Source organism: Pinus tabuliformis, chromosome 9 (genome assembly GCF_031772625.1).
Source record: "Pinus tabuliformis cultivar Carrire ecotype Pingquan chromosome 9, CPIR1, whole genome shotgun sequence".
Lineage (NCBI taxonomy): Eukaryota > Viridiplantae > Streptophyta > Pinopsida > Pinales > Pinaceae > Pinus > Pinus tabuliformis.
Genome location: NC_142307.1, coordinates 2,013,977,014 through 2,013,998,838, shown reverse-complemented (window position 1 = coordinate 2,013,998,838; position 21,825 = coordinate 2,013,977,014). Strand labels below are relative to the sequence as shown.

The window sequence follows — 21,825 nt, the reverse complement described above, 5'->3', positions numbered from 1 at the left end:
AAGAAAAGTAAATTGTTCTAAGCATAGAACATACCATAACTTAACAATCAAGATGCACAAATCAATCAATGGAGAACAAATCAGCAGCAGATGGTTGATAATATAATGACAAAGATGGATGATGAAGCATAACGTTTATTATCTTGGTATGGGAGTCAGTCTAGGTTGAAGAAAGGCACTGTTTTCCTAATTCCTAAGGTATCATTCTTGATGTAGACCCAACGAGAAGTTTGATCAACTCATTCATCAGCTTGAACAGATACAAAATTGAGCCGCAATGGAGAAGTTCACATGAAAGCACTATGAGGAGTGTGTCGTTGCCCCTTTTAGATGTTTGAATGGATCAATTTGAAGTCAGTCAAATCCTACAATTCCAAGCTCAGATGTGTGTGGCTTGCCATCAGAGATAAATGCAGTAACATTTCAGGTTAAGATTTAAAGGTTGGACACATGACAAGTGAAACTATCAGCCTTTATGTAATTCATGACTGGTAAGATCCAGAGGTGTTCATGACAAATGCTTGTCTTCTGGTGTGGTCCACAAAACAGTTATTATCTTTCCTCTTCACACTCCATTCCATTTTGACATCACCTTGATGCAGTGTAAAATTCTATATTTGCGAAGATTATTTGCTGAATTGACTCAGTTAATTAAGGCAAGATTCCCAGGTGCTGATGATGAATAATTCTCAATCTTGTGACATGTTCTGCAAAAATATTATAATCTTTTCTTCTTTGTTGTTTTACCCTTTCATTCTCTTTTTTACGAGTTGTGTATGGTACATATATCAGTTCTTTAAAGTGCTTCTTTAATCATAACGATAGCCTCCAGATAATGCCGCAAACATGTAGCTGTAACTGGAGCTCTTTTCAGCTAACATTAGCTGGTGAACTCTATGCAAGCAAACCCTATCAATGGAAGTGGATGACCACTCACAATAATCTTTTACCCAACAACCTCTAGGGACCCTGATAATCTCCTAAACATGCAAAGGCAACTGGTCATCTGGATGAGTGTTCTCACAAATTTATTTTTACAGCCTCGAGCTATGCTGTTGTTAAGATCTGAGACAGCATCTAACTGTCACTAGAAAGAATGGTATTACTATTCCTTTAAACCATCGCAATAACTTGAAGAATACGAATGTTGAGAACATTCCCTGTCTCTATCCGCCTGGCTTAACTGCCCATTGTTCTGCAAATTTCATTCGTTTATGAATATGGTGTGTCTTCTACAGAGAATGGAACAACACTGTTCTTGGCCTCAATCCAGCTGAACCCTGGTTTCTTCTTTAACCCTCTATTATCCATTAACTTTCTCACCTTCATTGCATCACCCCACCTGCCAGCTGTTGCATAGATGTTTGACAGAAGCACATAGTTACCAGCATTTCCAGGCTGTAGCTCAAGAAGGCATTCTGCCACTTGTTTGGCAAGCTGTGTATTACCATGGATTTTACATGCACTGAGCAAGGTACCCCATACAATGGCATTAGGTTCAAAAGGCATGTTATTAATAATCTTCTCTGCCTCATACAGTTGGCCAGCACGGCCAAGAAGGTCAACAACGCAGGCATAATGCTTCATTGAGGGTGCAATGTGGTACTTCTCTTTCATAACATTAAAATATTGCAAACCTTCCTTCACCAGGCCAGCATGGCCGCAAGCCGTTAGTACACAAATGAAAGTGATGTCATTTGGCTTCGTGTCTTCCTCAAGCATTTGGTTGAAGAGTGTTAAAGCCTTCTCAACCTGCCCATACATGCCGTATCCAGCAATCATTGCAGTCCATGAGACAGCTGTCCTTTGATGCATGTTGTCAAACACCTTACCCGAATCCTCTAAGTTTCCACATTTTGTATACATGTCTATAAGAGTATTACCCACAAAGGCATCACATTCGATTCCACTCTTAATTACATAGCCATGGATCTCTTTACCCTGCTGCAGTGTTGTTAACTGAGCACATGCCGACAAGATACTCACAACGCTAATGGAAGTGGGTTTCACGCCTGCCAGTTGCATTTGTTGAAAGGATTTCAACGCTTCATTGCAATGACCATTTTGCACATATCCTCCAATCAATGCATTCCATGTAATAACATTAGGCTTTACACCTCCAACTTCCATCTGAAGAAAGAGTTTTCTTGCCTGACAAGGTTGCCTATTCAGCACATAACCTGAAATCATAGCAGTCCATGTGACCACAGACTTTTTAGACATGTCATCAAACACACAACGCGCAGCCTGCAGACATCGACATTTCGCATACATGTCTATCAGAGCATTTCCCAAACAAATATCTGATTTAAACTCACTTCTATTTACCAAATCATGAATCCTCTTGCCCTCTTGCAATGCAGACACAGCAGCACATGCAGAAAGAACGCTTGCAATTGTGATGGAATTTGGCTTCAACCCACTCAGCTGCATTTGTTGAAATAGTTCTAGTGTCTTGTCACCATACCCATTTTGCGCGTAAGCTGTAATCATAGTATTCCATGTTATGACATCAATTTTTAAGCAAGTATATTGCATTTTCCTAAAAAGCTCCATACATTCATCTAATCTTCCATTCTGAGCATATCCAGCTATCATAGCATTCCATGAAACCACATCTCTTTGCAACAGTTTTTCAAACACTTTCTGGGCACTCTCAATACTTCCACATTTTGCATACATATCTATAAGCGCATTCCCCACAATTATACCCAAGTCCAATCCCCTTCTATTTATGTACCCATGAATCTCCTTTCCCTGTTGCAGATCTGATAACTGTGCACAGGCCGGGAGGACACTGGCAACAGTAACATAGTTGGGTTTCACATCTGCCCATTGCATCTCATAAAACATCCTCAAGGCCTCATTGGCAAACCCACCCTGGGTGTAGCCTGAAACCATTGCAGTCCACGAGACTAGATGTCGTTCGCGCATTTTTTCAAACACATGGCGTGCATCCTCCATGCTTCCACATTTCATAAACATGTTTATAAGTGCATTCTTTAAAATAACATCCATCTCGCAACCATTTGAATTTATCTCATCATATATAAATTTTCCCTGTGATAAGGATTTCAATCTGGTGCACGCATTTATAACAGATGAATAAGTATAATTATCAGGCTTAATAATACTAACCTTCTGCATTTGATGATAAATTTCGAGCGCTTCCCTGCTTTCTCCATGCTTGACGTATCCTCCTATCATCACATTCCATGGAAACACGTCTTCTTTTGTCATCTTGTCAAAGGTTAGTCGCGCGTCGGGCAAACTGCCGCATCTAACGTACAAGTTAAGAAGCTTAGTTTCAACAGATGGGATTTGGTGAATTCCAATGAGAAGCATGTGGGCATGGACTTGCTTAGCTTCTGCGAGTATTTTGACTTTGGTACATTGTTGTAACAAGAGAGAGGAACGGGGATGACAGTGGAATCCAAATACACGCAAGCCCATAACACGTTAACTTCATTAGAGCAGGGTACCATCTTCAGTGTTAATCCTAGAGCTCAATCAAATCCCATCCCACCAGAGATATGGCAGTGTGGTCATAGTCTATTTATGTATAATCAAATGGCAGCATGGTCATTGTGAGAGCTAAATCCAATTCCATCCGACCAGGGATATGACACTTTGGTTATAGTTTATTATACCGCCCAATTCTAGAGATTTTCTGCTGAGAAGGAAATCTAGGTCAGAGTCGTATGGATTGGCCGGTGAAGTTGCAGGAGAGTTGACCGGGGTGATCGACTCACAGGGATGTTTGCCTTTGTTATGGGATAAGGGGGGTTGTCAGGGGGAGAGGGGGAGGACGAAATGGGGATGGGATGAGAGCCTATAGAGAAATTCTCGACTCGAAGAGGGGCGGGGGAAGGAACAGCCTTGTCATCTTCTGGCTCCGGAACATGAGGGCAATGAAAATCTGGAGGGCTGCTGCTCGGAACTTCGAAAGAAAAGTCCGGGATTCCAGGTTCTGATCCTGAAGGCTGGGAAAAATTCTGAGAAATGTCCCGCGGGGAGAAGCAGCGTGAAACTGTTCATCAAGCAGCTCGGTGGCAGAGATGCTGGCCGTTGAGGATGGATTTCTATCTTTGCGGCTGAAGAGTCTGCTTTTTAGATACCTTTTATGAGGGCAGTTTTTGATGAGATGGCCCGTTTTGTGACAAGCAGCACACCTAAACGGAATTCCCCACAAGTCTAATCGTTGCTTTATGGACTGGTTCCGCCAGAGTATTTCTATATGGTCTGGGTATTCTCCTTTATAGGTCTTCTCAATGAGGATCCAAGCTATCCTCTTGTCTTTTTCACCCAAGCACCATGGGTCGACATAGATAAATCGACCAATAGAGTTTCTTATTACCTCGAGGGTTTCCTTTGACCAGAGCTCAAGCGGGAGATTTGGGAGCTTTACCCAAATGAGATTGTTTGAGGGGGTGTTTTTTAATGGATCATATCCGATATACCATCTATATAAAGCAAGGAAGCTCCAATTAAAAACCCATGGACCTTCTAGAATGGCCTCGAGATCAGCAGGATGAAGGAAGTGGAAGCAATACCACTCCTTCATGAGGCTGGAGATGACAGGGGTGTAGCCTATGACCGGTTTCCAGTGAATTGTGAGCCATTTCCTCATCTCTGTGTCGTTCATCTCAGGGAAATGCCACCTCCCGATCAGAGCTAGATTTTGCAGACTTTCAATCCTTTCTGTTAGGAAGGCGCTATCAAGCTTAATTGCTGAGGGCGGGGCCGCAGTTTTGACAGGATTCTTCGACCTATTGTAACAGTTCGGGAGAGGGTGAAGAGCCTTTTGCGCAGCCACCTTGTCATCTTTCAAGGAGGATGAATGTTTTCTTATCCTGTCGGCATTGATTGAGGTTGGTAATACCAATACCTCGTCTAAAGTTGATTGCCAGCTCCCCGGGAACGTGGCAATGTTCTGTGCCTTCTCAGCCTCCAAGGTGGCTTTAATTAATGCCTCCATGGCATCAACATCCAACCTGTCGTCCATTAAAATCTTCCCGGGGGATCGAGGAGATTTTTATCAGAGAGGAAGATCCGGTTAAGTACTGAAGAAAAGGCTCACTGACATCTGTCAGAAGAAAAGGCCTGGATAGAGTAATTGCCTGGATATGAGATGGATTTGTTCTGACAGTGAAAGGGTATAAAGAATGATCGAGAAAACGAAAGTAAACGGAGGAAGGACAGTTCTGGATTGATCAATTCAGGGGAGGATGTCAGAGGATGTAATGTACATTAATTGGAGCTAGCAGCTGGCCGCCAATTTGATGTAAAAAAGGATATTCAGTGGATATGATGATAAGTTGGCACAAGTCGAATAAAGGATGGACGTCAGACTCAATTTCCAAAGAGTTTTTTGAAAATTGTTGTAATGCCGGAAAAGGTGTGACGATCACCATGTTATTTTTCCGGTGATAGGAGGGAGAGAACCGTTCCAGAACTTGTGAGTTCTGAGGATTCGAAACAGGGTTCTCAGAGGCATGTAAAACAGCAACAGTAGACCTCAAAGACACACCACCATTGTCCAATTCTGAGCCTGAAGTCTGTGCATGGCTTATAAACATAGAAAAGATTGCTAAGTTTTTGAAAAAACGCTTTGAACATTCTGGACAAGGAGAGATTGTACCGGGGCTAGCTAGAAAGTAGGTTCTCCTAGGGGGAGCTTATTGGCCTATAAACAGACAGTTTATGGAGCATCTTGCTGAACTAAAAAACACTTAAGGCACAGATTCATAACATAAATCTTGTAAATTCTATAATAGGAAAAGAGAGCATTTACAGAAAAAGGCGATAGACTGACCTGTTATAGAGATGAAGCCCACGGACGAGAACACCTGTGGATGCGCACGAGCAGCAAAACCGTTTTGTCTCAAATCAGGCGTGTCTGCATGGAGAACTTCCATTAGTAGCAACCAACAGATTATTTGCATGCGAGGGACAGTTCCAGATAGGAAAAAAGGACATAGTAAAGCCAAAAAGTAAGGTTACGCGCAGACGGGGACGAAGGACTGTGAAAAGCCAAAAGCCGCGCGCAGACGGGGAAGGAGGACTGTGAAAAGCAAAAAGTCGCGTGCAGACGGGGGTGGAGAGCTTAAAAATGGATTAAGGTTTATCGACGTTAAGGCAAAAGGCCGAAGAAGGCGCGCATGCATGCATGTTGCTCCATACAATGCCAGGTGGTCAGTCGGAAAGGCGAGGAAGCGAGATTTCTGGGAGGATGGTTGTCGAGATGAGGAGGCCAAAACGTGTCATGGTCAGACTGGAGGAGCATGGAGATCTAAGCTTGGAAGGCTATGGCAATTTGCAAGAGCTGGTTCGTCCATCGGCTAGGTAGTCTACACAGAAGGTTGTCATGGTGGCAAGCTTTGGTTGCTCTCGTCGCAGGCGTGCTCTCCGGTTCACAAGCCTCGGTTCCAAGCTTCCCCTCTCATAAGCCCGGATTCTGCTAAAAACATTACTGTCCGAAAAAAGAGTAAAGGTGGAAGTAGACACTTCAGAGGAAGGACTACTATGACAGACAAAGGGATTCAGAACCTTTCTTTGGTTGAAGTTCCTATCCATGGAATGCCGGAATCACAGCCTCTTAGAGCAAGTACGGCTGGACAGCCTTCTAAATGACCCTCATTATTTCCATGAACATCAGGGGCCTTGGCGTTGACCCCAAGTTCATAACGCTGAAGGATCTTTTCTATTCCTCTAACCCGGGAATAATTCTCATCCAAGAGACCATGCATAGCAGTGAGGCATCTATCTCCTACTTTAGGAAAATGCTCCCTTCGTGGTATATGGTGGCCACTGGAGCAAAAGGTCTGTCAGGAGGCTTAGCGACTCTATGGGATCCTCTCAGAATCAGAGCCAAAGCCTACAGGTGTTTTGCAGGAATCATCATTGCGGCCTCCATCAGGGGCAAAAAACACCCAATCAACATTCTAAATCTGTACGCGCCATATAGAAATAGAGCTCCCTTCTGGGATAGATTTTTTGCATCAGATATATTTGATATTGAAAATCTGATGATTGCAGGAGATTTGAATCTAACGCTGAGTCCGGATGAATGTTGGGGGAATTGTAAAAAAATCAACCCTCTTGCAGATAAAATTAAGCTCCAGCTTCTAAACAACAATTTGGTAGACATCGCCCCAGCGCAAATGAAGCCAAAATGGACAAATGGCCGTTCTGATAATGCCTATATAGCAAAAAGAATCGATCGGTTCCTTATGCACATCAGCATCATTGATAATATGGGAATGCCTTTTTCTTCAGTTGGAAACACACATGTTTCGGATCATAGGCCCATATTACTCTCCTGGCAAGACAAGAGAATCAAAACTGGATATCCTTTCAAGTTCAACAGATCTCTTCTTCAGGATCCAATCTTCAATGAATACATCTCAAAAGCTTGGAAAGAGCTATCCACAGGTCCAGGCTCCTATCTATTGCTTTTTAGAGATAAAATGGAAGTCATAAGGAAAATGGTTAAGAAATGGCAGACTGAAAAAAGGAAAAAGGACAGGATGGAACTCTTACAAGTACAAAAAGAGCTGGACGACATTCAAAGGATCTCGGACAATGGCAAATGCACGCTCAGCATGAAATGCAACATAATGGAACTTGAAAAGAAAAGACTAAAACTCCTAAAGCAAGAGGAATTATTTTGGAGACTCAAAAGCAGAGCCTTATGGCTCAAAGAAGGCGACAAGAACACGAAGTTCTTCCATAATTATGCTAATGCCAGACGAGAGAAAAATGCCATCTGGAAGATAAAGAATGGAAACGGGGACTTGTTGGTTTCCCAACAGGATATCGCAAAAGAGGCAGTAGAATATTTTAAAAAACAGTACAGCAGGAAGCCAGATGCTGCCATCCAGGATATTCTCTGGGGCATTGAGTTGGCCCCACAGATGTTCGATGATGAAAAAAATGAAGCCCTATTCAGTCCGGTTACTGAAGAGGAACTCCATCGAACTATAAAGTCTTTTAAGCCAGACAAAAGCCCCGGCATTGATGGCTGGTCAATTGAATTCTTCTCCCATTTTTCGACCTCATCAAGCTCGACCTGCTAAAGATGGTGGAGGCAACTAGGATGTCGGGCAGTATTCACAACCTCACCTCTTCCACTTTGATTGCCTTAATTCCAAAAACGAGGGAGGCGGAATCTTTCAGCGAATTCAGACCTATTTCTTTATGCAATATCTCATTTAAGATCATTACAAAGATCATTGCAGAAAGAGTTAAAGGTACTCTGGCTTCATTTTTAACTAAGGACCAGTATGCTTTTTTGAAGGGCCGTAATATCATGGATGCAGTCGCAAATACACAGGAGTGCCTTTATTCCATGGCTACAAACAATATTGAGGCGGCTATCATGAAGTTAGACCTGCAGAAAGCCTTCGACTGCCTCGATTGGGGATTTATCAAATGCCTTCTTGCAAAGATCGGTCTGAGGGCTTGTGCCATTCGATGGATCATGGCGTGCGTGGAGAATGTGAACTACGCAGTTATCATTAATGGAACCCCCTCCCATTTCTTCCAGGCCGAAAGAGGCTTGCGCCAGGGCTGCCCCCTTTCTCCGCTTCTTTTCATTTTAGCCATGAATACTCTTAGCACTCACATCAACAAAGCAGTTGCAGACAACAGATGTATGCCTATAAAGATTTGCAGACAAGTAGATATATCGCATAATCTCTTCGTTGATGATGTACTCCTTTTCGCAATGCTCTGTATATCAACATGGAACAGCTTGAAGTGCATTTTAGACAGATTTCAAAAGGCCACGGGTCTATATATCAACAAAAGGAAATCCACTCTTTATTATAATTCTGACAATATGGAAACGGTAAAAACGATTTCAGAATTATTTGGCATCGAATCCAAACCCATATACGAGGGACTCAAATATCTGGGTTTTCACCTCAAGGCAAAAGGCTATTCTAAGCTAGACTGGCTCTGGTTAACCGCAAGATTTTATAAAAAGATTTCAGCCTGGGAACATCGAAGCTTATCTTTAGCAGGCAGGGTCATTTTATCCCAATCAGTATTGTTGCAGATGGCCGTTTATTGGGCGCACCTCTTTTTTCTCCTGGCAAGTATTATTCATGAGCTAAACAGAATCACGGCCAACTTCATCTGGGGTGGTAAGTCGGAGAGATCGAAAATCCACCTCTCCAAACTGGAATATATCTCCTTGCCTAAACGCCTGGGTGGGTGGGGGTTAATGGATCTGAGATCTTTTGAAAAGGCCCTTTTATGCAAAACGCTATGGCGTGGGACTTTTGGAGAAAGTCCATGGAGTGACACTATCAAATTTAAATATCTAAAAGGAAAAAATCTTGAATTCTGGTACAGAGCCAGATCCATTGGCACCAAACAGGGATCAACCATCTGGTTAAGTCTCCGGAAAATACAGAGTCTCTTCCTTAAAAATCTCAAATGGAAAATTCATTCGGGCCATCGTATCTTTATCGGTATTGACTCCATTGCCTGCTGCCGGGGATCTTTTTCTTTCCCTGAACCTCTCTTATTTGCTCTACACAGAAAAGGATTTTTTACATGGAACCATCTCATCTCTGATTGGCATGGCTCTGTTCCCCAATGGAAGGACGCGAATGACCTTCGTCTCCCCGATGACCTCTGCTCTTCATGGATCGCCGTTCAATCTTCTCTTAAAGGTAGCGGAATCCGTAGACATGGCACATCTGATTGCCTTGTTTGGTCAAGCGCCCAGGACCCTGCTCGCGTGAAGGAGATCTATCTCGGCATCATCTCTTCAAGGGCATTGCAAGCGACCCCAATCTTCCCCATGTCTTACTGGAAAACTGGATGCCCCCCCAGGATGATCTTCTTCGCATGGCTGGTCTACTACAACAAGAATCTCTCATGGGATAATCTGAGGAGAAGAGGATGGCAAGGTCCCAGCCGATGCACGATGTGTGAATCCGACGAAGAAACAAATCTTCATATGTTTGTCCAATGCAGATCTTCACAACTTATCTGGTATGATTTAGCAATTTATTTTGGTTTTCCACATGTTGTCTTTGACTCTATTCATGCAGCTTTCGCCTGGTGGAGCTCCCAACAAAAGCCAATGAGTTTCCTTTTCATCATCATGACATGGTGCGCCTAGATCTGGAGGAACCACAATATCTTCCGGGATTCAAAAGCTCCCTTTTCTAATATTTTCCTCCGCATCATTGTGTTATATGAATCAATCTCAAATTAGCTATTTTTCTGCCCATCCAATAGTTTTTTGCTTTTTGTATATTGGTATTTTTGATCCAAGATGTGGTTGCATATATGCCCCTTAGTTTTTGTTAAAATCTCATGTCAATCTGCCTTATGAAATTCTTTTTTGGACTCTCTGTTTCCATATCATGTTCTATATCATAGACTGTGGCTACAAAAGCCACCTTTATGTATTTCTCATGAAGACAGTTATATTATCTTAATATAATAAAATCTCGCTTTTTTTTCTATGAAAAAAATAAAAAAAATAAAATAAAAAATAAAAAAATAGTTTATTATACCACCCAAGGCAGATATATTGTAAATGGTCTACAGTCCAATTTTTATCAATGGTTGTTTAAATTAAGTCAATTTACTATAGTTTTGTAAAATATATACATATATTAATTAAATTGAATATTTAATAGTTATAAAATATATATTTTTATTTTTAAAAAATTTCATTTTTATTTTTTTATTGGCTAAAAAATTTGACATGATTATTTTTATGGGGTTTAAATTATTGAAAAAATATATATTAAAAATTAAAATTTTTTTTTTATTGAAAATGTGAACTATCTCGTTTTGATGATGAACCACACTTGTTGGTTCGAAACATGTCGGCCAAACATTTCTCTAAAAGACTTTGCTTAACACGCTTATGTGTTATATCATACAGATAATTTGCTTAAGAGTGATATGTTTTTGTTGTATTCAATTGATTTAACAAAGAAAGAGACATGTATGCATAGAACCGTGCAAAACACGCAGCCCATGCTATCGGCATCAAGTTTTCCATCGAACAAAGGGTTTTAGCTATCATTTGCTTGTGACTGAGGGAGTCACCATCGATGAGGGACCCACTGTTATTGTTGGGGTCGGTATCAAATCAGTCAAATTCAGTAAGCAGAGCCAAGCCTTGTAGGAGAGAGTGGAATAATTTGCTTTGAAAGTGTACGGTGATTAATTTTTTAAGAAAAAGTTTAATTTAATCTATTTTACATATAAAAAAAATGAATGGTCTGTACAATGCCAATTGCCACTGATTACTAACACAACAACTACTTTGAAAATAGCATTCAATCCACACTGCTATAAAGTTATATGATTATTAGGCTCAGAAGTGGGTGAGTAAATGACATTGGTTCAAACATCTCCAATATCAAGTTATAACATTCCAAATTTCCATGTATATTTTTAATTTTTAAGGTTATAATATTTTTAATTTCCATATGCAATCAAATTATGTGATTTCAAATATGAATAAAATTATTTTCAAATGTTGTAAAGCAGCTCAAGTCCTCGACGTGCGTCGTATCATAGATTTTGTTGCAAACGAGTCATTATTGCAATCAAATTATGTGATCTCAAATATGAATAATAACTATTTTCAAATGTTGCAAAGCATCATATCATAGACTTTGTTGCAAACAAGTTATTACTAACTTTTGTAACTCATAAACCATGTGCTCTCATTCATATATATTTCCCACATAATTAAAAAACACAAGTAACCAAATAGAGTTATATTATATAAAAATGATGAGGTTGATTAGAGTTTTGAGTTCAAACACCATTATTCTTTTATATAGCAAATGAAATCACTTTAGTTGTTTGCTTTTGAACAAAATAATTATTCACATAACATTTCCACTCAAGAGCACTCCTCTCATTTTTATGATATTAACAATGATGCTTAATTTATAATTAAAGATATTAGCTACAGATAATCCACTGCTCTAGTTGTAACAGATAATCCACTATGTCAACTTAAATCCATGGTTCTTACGCATCCTTTATTCATGTGCCTATTAAAATAATTGCAACAAAATCAACACAACCATTTGGGAATTTAATTAAATCAAACCAAATCACCTTAAGTCTTTCTTTTTTTAGGCCCAAAATCACCATCAAAAGCTTGTATTTGAGATTCGATCCATAAATAATAAAAAACTAACTACTTTTTGCATAAGAGGCAGGTTCTAAGCAACAACGCTGCATACTACACTTGTTTATATAGACGTTTGAAGTATATTCAAGATGGCAGTGTTGTTTACACTTATTCGAAGTAAGTGTCATTGTTGTCATAATTATCTAAATAGTAATATTTAAAATCGGTTTTTTGGTAAGATGGATTTAGGATGGTTTCATGTTGCTTGTTCAGATAAAATTTGTTGTTGGATTTGATAAATTTAAATATGCTAAATATGTTTAAGATTAATCTGGTCATTTTAATTTTAAATTTGTTTTGTTATCTCAGTTTGTTGAGATGATAGACATTGTTAATCACTTGAATGATGAAACCATTTTTTTTGAATGTAAAATGACAATGTAATAGTATTGAATGATAGAAAATAATAAGAATGTAGTCAATTAGAAATAGTCTTCATTGTGATCAATTTCAAACTATTTTCTTCTACTGCTTTTTCTGTCATACTTGTTAGTTTTGTGATCTTTTCATATTGATCATATGAGAAGGGCAGTTAACTTTGTAGATCATTCAACTCTTTAACTCTCGCTATTGTAGTAAATGTCATACATTGTCTCTCTTTCTCTCCAATATTAATAATAAAAGTCAATCATTGTGACTTATGAATGATAGACCTCAAGTAAGTTTCAATGGTAGTTTTCTATTACCTTGTTTTAATGCACAGTGACTAACAATGTTGAATGATAGAAAATGAGAATAATAAAAATGTTATCAATTACAAATAGTTTATAATTTCAATAAGCAAACATTTTAGGTAAGTGAACATTTTATTTAAAATGAAAAATTAAGCATTTTATTTATGGTTGAATTATTGTAACACAGAAATCAATGTATGTCATCAATAATTTTTTTGTGCTTACATTGAAATCAATGTACATTATTAATCTAATTACTTTAATTTTTTTTTTCTCGGTAAAAAACTAAACTATTATATTATGTACAGGAGTAAAAAATACATCATGGTGGATCCAGAGAGAATCAGGCTCTGGGTATGACACCCGAGAGCCGATGAGGCACCAGACACAGAAGCAAGAGCAAGCCCACGCAGGGGCACCATACTAAAAACCGAGACTGACCACAGGAGCAAGCCCACGCAGGGGCATCAGACAAAAAAGGAGACTGACCACCAGAGCAAGCCCACGCAGGGGCGCCAACCATTTCATCCCTCACAGGGGAGACTGACCTTACCCAATCCATTAACAAAGTTTCAGATACAGAGATGACAAAAGAGAAAGCGAAAGAGATCATAAGCTTTGAGGTTATGACTGAACCAAAAACAAACAACAAATAAGACCAGTAGACCAGACAAAAAGCCATAGCAACCTTGTGCACGGGCATCTTCATTCGTCCATTTGATCTTCCTCAATCCGACACCAACCATAGGCTTCTCCTTCAGCAGCAGTGGGAAAAGTCTCTACCTCTTCACTAGTTTCCGTCCTCTGATCGTGCTTACTTTGCCTTGCATTTTCCGGGTCTGAAGCCGAACCTTTAACCTCCTGCTCCTTATCAGCTTCAGGAGCCTGTGCTGCGTGCCCCAGGGTATCATTCTTCCTCTGCCCATGTTCATCCAGGGAGTTATCATCTTCCTGGGCATTTTCGATGAACAAGACAGAGACATGCGCGCTAATCCGTGGATTATTTGTGGAGCTGGTGAAATTGAAGATAGCAGAGCCGAAGGCTGGCAAGGCAGTCGAGCTCGAAGCCCCTGCATCCATGAATTGACTGGAATGGAGGGGGTTAGCTCCAGTGGAGCGAGCAATATCGCAGTGGCAGCAATGGCCAACATTGTCCTCTTCGTGCCTGCGAGAGACTCCCCCTCTGGAAATGCCTCGACGGCTAAGCATATGCTGTCGAGGTCTCACCATTCTCACAGGGGGCAAGGGAAATAAATTCCAACAGACCACGGGGTAAACCAGACCCTCTGCTACCAGAGCCGACTGAGGGATGAGCCAGACAGACGGAGAAGATATCCCGACGAAGACGGAGAGGCCAGTCATCTGCATAACCACCAACATTCTCTGTTTATACCCTGTTATATCACTTATGTCCTCACCTACCCTGCTCGGGATCTCATCCGCCATAACTGATGCCATCACCTGAGCCGAATTACCTCTCCAGGCATTGACTGTCCCGTGCTGCTTCACCTTATACCGTCTGCGTCCTTTCCTTGTGTTTTCCGCGGGTGCCACGTGATGGCCAAAGGTCGGCATGTGGCCAACCACCCACGCCAGTCCCATCTCAGTTATCACCCGCATCCTGGGCTAATTACTTTAAAATTAATGTGCATCATATATCTAATTAAATCAAATAAAAAATCAAAATCTATACTGAAACCAATGTATCTATTTCAATGAAAAACCAAAATATTTATGGTTTTCTAAATCCAACTTCTTTTACCTTTTGTGAAAATTTTGCTTCCTCTTCCTCTATGGTTAATAATGTTCAATATTATATAATACTATATAATACATGTATTTGTCTTTGTGTGTTTCTTTCTTCTTCCATCTCTCTCTCCCCCCTCCACCCATCCCCCCTCCACCCATCTCTCTCTCTCTCCCCCCTCCATCTTTGTGTCTATCTCTCTCCCGCTCCCTCTCCCCCCCGATCTCTGTCTCTCTCCCCACTCCTTCCCTCCCTCTCTCTGTCTATCTCTTCTTCCCTCTCTCCCCCCCCACCCTCTCTCTTTCTCCACTCCCTCCCTCCCTCCCTTTGTTTGTCTCTTCTTCCCTCTCTCTCCCCCTGCCATATATATATATATGTTATGCAACTAGATCACAAAAAAAGAAGAATATATAGATCGACGACTTTAAAATTAGCCTCTTCGAGGGGACAACCTCCTTTACATCACATAAATGAACAATTCTTGGATGATACAAATGACAAGACCTTTTTATATATAGAAGAATCTAAGGGGTCACATTATAATAAGAGCCTATATAACAATAATAATTTAAGGGCACAACAATAACAATAGTGGGCTTCTATGGGGCACAACAATAAAAATATGGGGGCTACATTAACAATAACAATAAGTGGGATACACTAACAATAAAAATAAGGGGGCTACACTAGCATTATAGGGACCTAGCATGCCCCTTTCCTTCAAAAAAAGTGTTGTCCTCAATGCTTGAGTAGTTCTGGATGCTTATGTATGAAATTCTCATCCCCCATGTGTAATTTTCAGTAGGTAAGTTCTTCCACTTAATGAGATACTCTGAAATTGATTGATTTTGTAGATGTTGGGTTCTTGTTTCCATGAATGCTTCAAGCTCCAATATTATTTTTCCTTCTTTGCCAAGTTATGGCAATTTGTTTGGACTAAGAGCTTGTCACTGATAACCTTATTTAAGCATGAAACATGGAAAACTGAGTGTACACGAGAAGATGCAGGTAACTCCAATTTGTATTCCATAGTACCAATCTTTTGCAACGCCTTGTAAGGACCATAGTACTTGGGTGATAATTTATTATCCTTCTTAGCTTGCTTGAGGGACATTTGTTTGTATGGTTGTAGCTATAAAAATACCCAGTTGCCTACGTCAAAACTTCTTTCACTACGATGTTGATTTTCTTGTTGTTTCATGTGATTCTACGCTAGAGTGAGGTTACCCTTTAAGAGTTGGAGAACTTATTGTCGATGCTCTATGTGATCTTCCACTGCTTGAACCTTAGAATTTTCTCTCAAAGATGATGTGATGGATGGTGGATGATATCCATAAAGTGCCATAAATGGGGTCATTTTTGCTATATTATGGAAGGAAATGTTATACCACCATTCGGCCAAAGGTAACCACTTGACCCATTGTGCTTGTTTATCAAATACAAAGCAACAAAGATATCCTTCCAAACATTTGTTCACTATCTCAGTTTTCCCATCAGATTGAGGATGATATGATGAGTTATGAGTTAATTGAGTACTAAGACAAGAAAATAATTTCGTCCAAAAATTTCAAGTGAAAATGGGATCTTTGTCACTTACAATAATCTTTGGGTTTCCATATAACTTTTGAATTATTTCCATAAATGCAATAGCAACTGTACTAGCTTTAAAAAGATGAGATAATGCACAAAAGTGTGCATACTTGGCAAGTCTATAAAATACCACCATGACGACACTCTTTCCTTCGGACTTGGGTAAACCTATGATAAAATCCATTGAGACCTCCTCTCAACGTTGACTTGGAATGGCTAAAGGCTGTAACAAACTCGGGGTCTTAATTATCTCAAGTTTATTTTGTTTAAGTTGAGAATTCTTACATATATATAAGCGATCTTTGTACCAAAATGAATCATTTTCTAGATAAATGTATTAGATGTACTACGGTCTTGCTGCAACTTTTGAATGAGTGTCCACACCTCTTCGTCATTCTTCCATATGTTATGGAAGTGTTATACCACCATAATGTTATGTAAGGAGATCTGATACCAAATGTTATGCAACCAAATTACAAAATAGAAGAAAAGATAGATCAACAACTTGAAAATTAGCCTCTTCAAGGGGACAACCTCCTTTACATCACATAAATGAACAATTCTTGGATAATACAAATGAAAAAACCTCCTTTCTATATATATGAGTTTAAGGGGCCACAATATAATCAAAGCCTACATAATAATAATAATGTAAGAGCACAACAATAACAATAGTGGGCTTCTATGGGGCACAATAATAACAATAAGGGGGTTACACTAACAATAACAATAAGAGGGCTACACTAGTATTATAGGAACCTAACACTATATCTCTCTCCATATCTCCTTCTTTTTCTCTCTATGTCAACCCCCAAAACACATACACACTCTCTCGTCATATCTATCTATCGCTCCCTCCCTTCTTCTCTTTGTCTCCCTCTTTTTCCTTCTCTCCGCTCTCCATATATATCTCTATCTCCCTTCACTCTCCTTCTTTTCCTCTCTATCTCACCTCCAAAACATACACACTCTTTCTCCATCTCTCTCTCTCTCTCTCCCCCTCTTCCTCTCCCTCTCTCTCTTCCCCTTCTCTCCCCCCTCTCTATTTCTTCTTCCCTCCCTCTCTCTCTCCCTCCAACTCCATCCCTCTCTCCCTCCCTCTCTCTTGACCATATAACTTTGTCATTGTCTCCCTCCCTCTCTCCCCCTCTATCCCCCCTCCATCTTTGTGTGTGTGTGTGTGTCTCTTCTTTCCATATTTGTGTGTGTGTCTCTCTCTCCCCCTTCTCTCCCTCCCCCTCTCCTCTCCTTCTCTCTCTCTTCCCTCCTTCTCTCATCTCTCTCTCTCTCCATCTCTCCCTTGTCACTCCCTCTCTCTCCACCTCTATCTTTTTATGTCTTTATTCTTCCCTCCCTCTCTGCCCTCCTCCAACTCCATCCCTCTCCCTCTCCCTCCCTCTCTCATTCTCTCTCTCTCTCCCTTCCTTTCTCTCTTTTCCTCCCTCCACCCCCCTCTCCCCCACCTCCCTCTCTCTCTCTCTATCCCCATCACTCACACACACTCTCTCTCTCTTCCTTCCTATCTCTCCCTCTCTCTCCCACCTCCCTCTGTCTCTCTCCCCCCCGCCTCTTCCCTCATCTCTTTTTCCCTCTCTCTTCCCCCTCCATCCATATGATTGAGAATTGTTACTTTGTGTGATTCTCATATAATAATAGCTATAGTGGAGATGATTATTATTATTATTATATGTTAGATGATAATAATTAATATTATTGATTATTATACCAATGATAATATATATAAAAAAAAAATATGTTAAAGAAACAATAATATGTTAACTTTACATTATAGACAAACCAATTTCTTTTGATAAAATTGGTAGCTTTGTGCCATAAATTTTATATTACATTTCACATTTTGCATTTTACATTACGTTATATATTACATTACATTGCATTTTAGATTTTACATTCATATATGTTTTAATTTGAATATTAATTAGAATATATGATGTTGACAAAAAAAAATCTATATATATATATATATATATATATATACCCCACATTTAGAAAATGTTGACATACTTACATTACGCCCCAACCTCTCCCCATATTGGGCTATAGTTCACCTCTCAACGACGCAACAATAAAGAATATCCATCATTCAAAGATAATATAGAGTTTAATGTAATAAAGTTAGTTTCTTTCACACACACGCGTGCGCGCGCACACACACACATATTGATAATGATTTTTGTTTTGAATTTAAAAATACTATAATAATAAAATTATTGTGTTGGATTGTAGGAGAGTTTTTCATTTTAAGTAGCATGGTTTACATATTTTTTAAAAGAAAGATGAATGCCATAATTCAATGGGGAATTTAAGTCCTCCTCTATCAAAAGAAAGCATGTTTGACTAGTATTTTTTTATTGAATGTTTGCATATTAATCTTTTCTAATTAAAAATCTCAATCTTATGGTTACGAATCAAAGGTGATGGTATATTCTCTCTCTCCTCCTTTCTCCCCCCTCCATATATTTCTCTCCCCGACTGATCTAAATTAGAGCAGATTAGTAATGCTGTGCTAATTCCCCATTCTGAAATAAACCCAAGATGCTTATCATTTGGCTTTTCAAGTGCTTAAGGATTATTTTTTTTTGCATAATTAACAGATTCCCATGAGAGTTTCTTATGTACATGTTATAAAAATAACATAAAAACATATGCTTAACAACAACAATATAACAAAAAATAATATCAAAATATAACACACAACAATCACATGATAAAGGAGTTCGCCCCTCTTGGGTTACGTCTCCTTGGTCCAGCTTCCAATGGCTTAGGCCTTTCTATTATGCTCAAATTACATCAAAAGTGTGTTTATAATGTCTAGATGCCTATGAAACTTGTCTCAATGACTTCAAAATAATCAAAATTGGCTATCTAGCCTATTTTTGCATCAAATTTGGATAAGAATTGAAGAAGTTATGACTTCTCCCATTTTCTCCACTAATTGTTCCACAAATTGCTCTAAAACCGGCAGAAAACTACATTTCCGCTCCAAAATTTGCTAAGGAGGCGAAAATTTCACCGCGACGCGAGCCATATCCTGTCGGCCATATCGTAATTGCAATCGGATAAGCAGCTAGCTCTTAACACTGCAAAATGATGCGATGTGGGGTTACGGACCCGACGGGATATTAAATCAAAACTTATAAAACTCCTGCGTCTGGAATCCTCCCGCTCATCGCAATCGGCGAGTTTGGGTGGGCGCAAGGTCTTGTTTACTCAGAGGAACACCGCGATTGCGATTTTGCTGACCCACTGGTGTACTAAGCTGCAGCATAAAAATTATCATGTCCAGGGCTATCGCATTCGGGACTTAACTTGCATTGGGGCCGATTCTTGTTACTGTTGCGATTGCGATATGCGATCACATCACATTGCTAACCTTGCCAGGGGCCGATTTGTAACGTTGAAACACTTACCGTTGCAATATGCGATTTGTGAGGGCCAATTGTGGGCTGCCACTTGGTGCCTCCTTATTCGCTGAAGACTTGCCACATCATCCCAATCCTGTCATGTAGGCAAGTCAAACCTGAACTTTGACTTTCTCTAACTTTTGCACATGAACTCGGTTTTGAGTATCGTTGACACCGTTGGATTCAGAATGATGAGCTCTTCAATATAAAATGAGTTTCAAAAGATTTTGACACTTTGATTTTTTAGCATAATTCTGAGCACCTGATCACTCCTCCCTACTGGAAGCCTTTTGGACCCAAAAGGATCACTTTCAGGGTACTATTCCCTCACCTTCCCCACTTCAATCCATTTGGCCTTTGATGGATGTGTACCTTTGAGACCCACCTGAAGATAATCAATATTTCCTCTTTTGGTTTTCCTTATCCTTTTGTCAAGTATAGTGTCTTGCTGAAGCGATTTGGTTTGAGATTGCAGATATTGAAGAGGTTGATGATTGATGTGAATAATCGAGGTTTCTTTCCCATCAAATAATTCTTCCATTTCTTCACACTTTGTGCCAATGCGTAAAGCTCTTTATCATACGTAGGATAATTAATAATAACACCATTAAAAATTTCAGAATGAAATGAAATGGGCTTACCATGTTGTAAAAGAACTGCACCCATGGCATAGTCACTTGAATTTGTTTGTATTTCAAATGGTTGTTTCAAATTTGGCAATGTTAAAACAAGGGCTGAACTGATCTTTTATTTCAAAGCATCGAATGCTTTTTGTTGTTTGCCTCCCCATTGGAAGACAACCTTCACGCTGGTCAACGCATGCAGTGGAGCTGCTATGGAGGAGAAATTGGCAATAAACTTCCTCCAGTACTGCGCTGCTCCTAAAAAACTCCTTTCTTATGTGACTAATTTGGGTATTGGCCAATTCACAATGACCGAAACTTTAGAGGGATCAATCTTCAGCGCACCTCCTCCAACTATGTGGCCCAAATACACTAAATAATTTTCCCGAATTCACATTTAGATATATTAAAAAATAACTATTATTTTCTCAAGGTATCCAAAACTTTCCTAACATGCTTGACATGCTCTTTTTGTGATTTGTTGAATATCAAAATATCATCTAAATAGACAATTACAAATTCATCAAGAAATGATCTTAAAACATCATTCATAATTTTCATGAATGTAGTTGGAGCATTGCCAAGACCGAAAGGCATAACTAGCCACTCAAACAATCCCTTTTTGGTTTTAAAAGCAGTATTCGAAATGTCCTCCTCAACTACTCTTACTTGATGATATCCACTTCTCAAGTCTAATTTAGTAAAATACTTTGCATTTTTCAACTAATCTGGAAAATCATCTATTCTAGGCAGTGGGTATCAATTCTTTATTGTGATCTTATTTAAAGCTCAATAATCTACACACATGTGTCAGGTTCCATCTTTCTTGGGTACCAATACAATTGGTGAACCACATGGCGAAGTAGAAGGACGAATTACTCCTTTATCTAACAATTCCTGGATTTGTTTTTTAATTTCTAAACTTTCGATAATTGCCATTTGATACATACAAATGTTTGGGAGTGGACAGTCCCATTGTAGCTGAATTTCATGTTGAATTCCTCTTTTTGGTGGCAGTCCCTTTGGTTCTTGAAACATGTCCCTATATTGATAGACCGCATCAACCAATTCAGCTTTCACCTTCACATCAAAACCTGCAAAGGATTCCTGCTCTGTGTCATTCTCCTACTTGATCATGAGGAGCACAAGACTTTTGCGGGAATTAACTAGTCATTTCATTTCACCTACACTTGCCAAAGACAGATTAAGTTTCCTGCGATGGGCTCTCACAATGTGCTCCACTCTATTTTTGAACAAATGGTATTTTTTCTCAAATCTGTGGAAAAAAGCCTTCTTGTCATAAAAATGTGGACTTCCCAACACAATTCCTGAGATATCCAATGGCACAACATCTAATTCAACTTCATCAATGAAATTAGCGACGATTGCAAACTTGAAAATACATTTCCGTGTGACCTGTAAATTAAAATCCTTGGTTATCCATCCCAATGGATATGGTTTGTGATGGGGCACGGTTTCCAAATTCATTTTATTAACCAAATCCACATAAATTAAGTTGGCCTGCGATCCACTGTCAAACAACATATCGATTTTCATATGTTTGGAAATGACTCACATA

At 39.5% G+C, this 21,825-nt stretch overlaps 1 pseudogene; it reads right to left on the bottom strand.

The window, feature by feature from the left end:
- Window positions 1–1,212: 1,212 nt before the first annotated feature.
- LOC149157142 (pentatricopeptide repeat-containing protein At5g16860 pseudogene) lies at window positions 1,213–3,651 on the bottom strand (annotated as a pseudogene).
- Between the last annotated feature and the right edge of the window lie 18,174 nt (window positions 3,652–21,825).